This window comes from Eufriesea mexicana, unplaced genomic scaffold (assembly GCF_001483705.2).
Source record: "Eufriesea mexicana isolate 0111107269 unplaced genomic scaffold, ASM148370v2 scaffold9443, whole genome shotgun sequence".
Classification (NCBI taxonomy): Eukaryota; Metazoa; Arthropoda; class Insecta; order Hymenoptera; family Apidae; genus Eufriesea; species Eufriesea mexicana.
The window spans coordinates 251,295-257,294 of NW_016917158.1; the positions used below are offsets into that span (position 1 = coordinate 251,295).

Consider the following 6,000-nt stretch of genomic DNA (forward strand, 5'->3'; position numbering starts at 1 on the left):
TATTTTCAATCGAAACAGCCGCCTCTTCTCCTCTCTCGGCTTATCGGGGGTATCTCTGGACAGGAGAGAGAGAGAGAGAGAGAGAGGGGCAGGGAGCGGGGGTGCGTTTGATCGCTTGGTTCTTCGTCACGCTGGACGTAATTTTTCACGGTACGCGCGGCGAGAGCCGGCTTCTCCCTGGCAAATTGCCGAGGGACTCGGATCGATTTCGAGGCGAGTAATCTTCCACTTTTCTGTTCGCGGAAGCGATTAGGGGAAAAGGCCGCTGTCGCGTCCACGCGTACATATGTACGTTTGCAACGGGTCGCTGCGTGTCCCACGATCGCGTTTTACCGCTCTCTTCTCGGAAAGCTCGTCCCCGCTGCTGCTTCCTCTCTCCGACCATCGATCCGACACGCGCAACACGCTCTCGCTCCCTCTAACACTGCTCTCCGACCACCGTGCGTCTTTCCCAAACTCCGAGGAGTTTTCCACTCGTTTCTCCGACGACGCCATCGACGACGGTCGGAGACGGAGAGAGAAAGAGAGGGAGGGACGTCGCCGGGGGTTCCCGGAATTGGCTCTTTTCCCGCGATCGCCGTTACCGCGAACTCTCCACTACCTCTACGCGAACGGCGCGAGATAGCGACGGCATTCGAGGAGCTGGCTTCCCCTCGCTCGCCCCTTCGCTTCCCGTGCGCTTTGCCACGCGATTATCAACCCCGGAGCGGATCGTGCGGCGGTCGTGGTCGAGGGGAAAAAGGTTTCTAGGACGATCGCGCGTTTCCCGAGAAGCGGCTGCGGCACGAGAGGCGCGATCGCGACACGCACGCGCTCCGCGACGACCTTCGTGCTTCCGTTCCGCGAACGCAGCGCTCGATTCCGCGACTCGCGTCCGGCAGTAGACGGAAACCGCGTCGCGTGACCAACGGGTACCGCTTCGCCGATCCAACGGGAATCCTCGCTCCTTTCTCCCAAGGCACCGATTCCTTCCCGCCAGTCCATCTGGCGAAACCCGCCAACTCGCCAACCCCCGCCAGGCGAGTCGCTCTCTCTTCGAGATAATCGGAAATTTTTCGACAAAAGTTTTCAGAACTCGACGATCCTTTCGACACCGCCTCCTCGTTTCTCCGCCTCTTCCACTCGCCACGGACCATTTCCATTTTTACCGGAGAACGAACCTCCGCGTCGAATTCTTCCATTTCCGGTGCAGATTCTCCTCGATCCGCCCGGGGGACGGAGCGACGACCGGGAGCCTGGAGGGACTCGCCCCCTCCTAACCCCGATTTCCGCGAGATTTCGGGGAGAGACAGACGGTAGCACCTTGGGAAATAATTACGAAGCCTGGTGGTGGGCGTCGGTGTGCAATTAAGACGGCGGTGCACGGTTGAGACACGCTCGTAAACGAGGGAATAGGCTGTCGGGTAAACGACCGGGAATATCGACACGCGGATGAAGAAACGCGGCTTTGGCTCGCATGCGCCCGCGATATTACCGGGACGACGCGATTTTCCTCGGCGTATCGCAACTTACGCGCCGAGAGTGGAAACTACCCTCGGAAATACTCGCGACGGTGCTCGTCGATCCACCGGCGTCGTTATCGCCCGGATTTATGTCCCGATTATGGAAATCCGACTCGCCGTGCCTCGAAAGCGACGCGCCACGCGTCGTTCTTCTCGCGATACTCGCAATTTCCAAACGCTGCCAACCCCCTTCCGAGCGCAGACCGCCGTGTGTCACCGACGTCTGTTTCCGCGTACGAGCGTCGTTGCGTTCCTCCGCGATCCCGACGACCCTTCCACGTCGCCGACACGCGCGGTTTCCACTTCGTTTCCAAAGTGCACAAGCAGACGAGGAAAGCTCCGCGAGGAATTTACGATCGACCTGGGTTTTCAGCAACGCGCTCGCGACAACCACGCAGAGTTGCCAACCACCGAATCCTGTCCCCATTTATTCCAATATCCTCGCGCACCGCTCTCCAGTCGAGCGCTATGGGGAACGAATCGATCGCTATACTCGTTCCCCCGGATACCGAGAAACCATTACCCTCGGCACCCCAGCGGTTATTCCGTGCCGTTCAACCACCAGAGTCCCTTGCTCCGCGATTTCTCCGTGACGAAGGCAGAGCTGGAACGCGACGGGACCGCAGGGTAGCGACCAAAGGGGACCCTGGCCCAAGCTCGTAAATTTCCTCCGGGTCCTAGAGGCTTGCGAATTCCACGAATTTTCCTCTCCTTCGTCCTGACAACCGGAAACTCCTTTGCACCCGAACGACGTTCGTAATCGCGTCGCAAAGGCTAAGAGGAAAAAGGGCGTCCGAAATCGCGCTCCACCGCGTTACGGAGGGGTAACGATAACGGCGGAGGATCGATCGGTGCACCGGTTCGAAAGGTTTCTTCGAATCGTAGAGCCGGCCGAGAGAACACGCACGCGCGTGTGGCAGCGGTTTCACGGAACCGCGTTATTTTCACGGTTAACGCGCGCCTTCCTTTTCGCGGAACAGCTATCTAGCCACAGCTCGGCCGAGTCGGATTCTCGGCTTCCGAGGATCGATTCGCTGCCGCGCGAGTGGAAATTCGCGAGGAAATCGGCACTCCTTCGCGGCCTGGAGGAAGACTAGACCCAGCAGTCGGTAACGATCGGTGGACCATTAGCGCGATAACGAGATTAAGAAACGAAGAACGTCGAGACGATGATGGAGCATCCGAGGGAGCGCGTCCCTGTTTGTACTTCTCTCGGTCGTTGGGCGAGGATTTACGAGCGACTCGGGGTTATAATTATGCTCTAAACGGGCTCGAAACGGCGCTCCAAAAGCGAAGCAATTAGAGAGGACTAAGCTGCAATTATGCTCGGATCGGGTCGATCGGATATCCTCCGATAAAATAGAAAATCGCGAGTGGAAATTGCGTCGCGTCGCTCACCGGGAGCCACGGGGTAATTAAAAATGCGCCGGTAATTAAAAAGCGCAACGCCACCGAGGAATCCAGTCTCTCTCTCCCTCTCCGTAATCACCGTCCAGCTCTCTCCCCGCGTTTCATCTTCCACTCGCCGACGATCGTTTCCAGAGTATCGCAGCTTTTTACCCCGTCGCGCGCCGGAGAAATCTCGGCAAAAAGGGGAAAAAGAGGGAAGCTTTCAGCCAGGTTTCATCAGAGGAAACGAACGCAACTTCTTCGACTCCGCCAATCAGAGAGAGAGACTTATTTAACACCGGACTACGACGACAAAACGGAAAAGCTGCTTGTCTCTCGGACCAAACTGGTCGCCAAGTTTGCGCCGCTAGTTAGCTCGTCACGCGCTCATCTATGCTCGTTACCTCATCGCCGCAGTCCAAGGATCCATCTTTCCAACCGACGCGAAGAGATCAAACATGACGTTCCTGCAACGCGAACAGATGGAATCGGCAGTCATTCGCGTCCCGTAGGACCAATAAGGAACGCTGTTGGAGCAGTGGAATTCGCGAACCTCGAACTCGCGGGGTTTGGATAATCGCGGTGGTGGAGAACTCGAGCCGCGTTGGACGGACGTTTCGTGGCTGATGGAGATACGAAGGGTCCGCGAGAGAGTATAGGTTAATAAAAATCGGTGGATTCCTGGGCAAGGATCTCGGGAACGAGGAACCGAGGCGGAGGATAATAGCGCGGTCGCTCGAGGACGCTCGCAATTTCGCGGAGTAATCGGCGACGGTGGATATTCGGAGCGGATCGGACCCGTCTCACGGACGCGATTAAACCGACCTCGTTATTATTTAAAACGAGCCGCGTCCGTGACTCGTCTGTCAGTCCTCCGAGAGAGCGGGGTTAGCCGAGAAGGGGTGGGCTTTTCCGCGGGAAAAGGGAAATTTGTAGCGCGCTAGCGACGCAAGAGCGATTCCCCGATGAAACGTTAATTAGATCGACTATTTGCTCGAGCGGCTAATCCGCTCGATCTCGTCGCGAGCTGGCCCCGAGACCGCATTAACCATTCGCCGCTTCTTCCGTCGTTCCCCGGGGATTATTATTTCTCGCGTCGGTCGTGGCGCGGCTCCTCCCGCGGGAACCGAGCAACAGGAACGTGTCACGGGCCAACGGGAACTTTGCCTCGGCTTCCAACTTTCTTCTTCTTCTTCTTCCTCCGCGTGGTCTTGGTCGTCGCGGAGAAACCGCGAGAATATTAAGAGGAGAACCCGAGTCGACGAGGACTCTTTCCAAGTCGGGGGGAACCTCTCGTGGTCGACGCGTGTGCTGCAACAACGCTGTTCGTACTCTGGACTGTCGGAGGAAGGAAAGGCGGAGCCGGGGAACGATCGAGGTCTAATTCGCCGTGTTTCTAGCTTACCGGATAACTCGGACGCGATTACGGCGGCCGGCCGGATGGCAATTTGGTGGCAGGCCACGCATTCTCCGGCGATTCGACCGGCAAGAGAAAAAAGGGGTAAGGATGATCCTCCAGGCTCGACGAGATTGCGGCGATCCAATTATCCGGGGCTTGAAAAGGAGCCTCGGATACGGGCCAGGAATCTCGATGCTTTCCTTTACACTCGCCGTCGCTCCCCGTCTTTCGCGCGAGCACGCGTTTTCCGCTCCGGCCGCCGTTCTCGACTCGCCCGCCATCTTCCCGATCTAACGCCACCTAGGCCGACTCGTCCGATTCCTCTATTCTAGTCGCCAATTTCGAACAAAAGAAAACCGAGCTTCCACGTCCATCGTCCTTGTCTACCACCGATTCCTGGAAACCGGCTTTTCCGATCTTTTCCGAGCTCGACCACCCTCCTCGCGAATCGCCACTCCGCGTAACGGGTTACACGAGGATGAATTGTATCGCCTCGCGTACGTTTATCGAGATTAATTCGTCGATATCCGCAAATACGTAGTAGTATCGAAGCACAAGAGCGTTGCACGGAGTGGAAAGTATCGGTAATTAAGGAAGCGAGAGGCTCGATGCGACGCTGATAAGCGTTCGGTTGCTTGCGAAGCCTTAGGACGAATTTCTACGCAACTCACTAGCGCCACCACGGCCCGGATCTCCGATAAGCGCAACGTAAACGTCGTAAATACCGTTCAACTATTTATCTAATTTTACCGATACATCGTGCCACTTTCTCCTCGCTTTTGTGTACCCCTTTCGGATGCTTCGCTTTGAACGTTTACATATTTCGAAAGCTCCGACGCTCTCGCGCGCGGGTGTAAATAAAATCGCTACTCAAAGTCACAGTCCGAGAAAAGCTTTGCGAGTAAAACGCGTTTCGTCTCTCGTCGAAACTTTGATCGTCGATTTCACCCCCTCAAAGTCAAAAAAATTACTTTAAACTCGGAATTTTTCGGTCAGAGTGGTTCGCGAGCTGCACACGCGCGTTCGACCCTTCGATTCGATTTGAAAAATCTGCACTCGCGAGCTCAACCGTTTTTTAACCACGAGTACACTCGCAGAATCGAAAGGAAGGACAAGAGAACGAGAAATATTCCTAGTCACTCGTAGATTCGTCGTTTTTGAAACTGAAATTCCAACGGAAAATTACAGACAGGTTTCGCTTTCTCTTCCATCACGCGAAAACGAATTACTTCTAATCGTTTCCTCGCGTAATTTATACCGCCGTCATTGGCGTAGCGTGCCCCAAATTACAAAGGGGTTTTTCACTTTCGCTGCACCGCGGGAAAACGAATTATTTTTCCGCGGCCTTTTCGCGACGAGTGTGCTCGACGTAAACACGGAAATGGTTCATCCCATCCTCGCGACGGAGGTTACCGCTGCGATGCTCATTCGAAATTAATTCCTGGAGCGAGACGACCATAATCGCAACGAGCTCCCTGCGTTGGGTATAGTTACCTTCTGCAACGAAAGGGTTAAATTGCCATTAGCCACCAAGAAGCCGTTATCGCTCTATCCGAACAAAGCTACGAGTTTACCGTTTATTCCCAACTATAGCTGACGGAGAACACCCCGGAGGTTCTCACGGAGAAGAGGAAAGAAAAACGCTGGCAGTGAGAGAGAGAGAGAGAGAGAGAGAGAGAGAGAGAGAGAGAGAGAGAGAGAGAGAGAGAG

General features: G+C 55.6%; 1 protein-coding gene across 1 annotated transcript in view; it reads right to left on the reverse strand.

Moving 5' to 3' along the window:
- LOC108553137 (single Ig IL-1-related receptor) overlaps nt 1–6,000 on the reverse strand; it is a 60,891-nt gene that overhangs the window by 22,932 nt on the left and 31,959 nt on the right. The window lies entirely within an intron of this gene.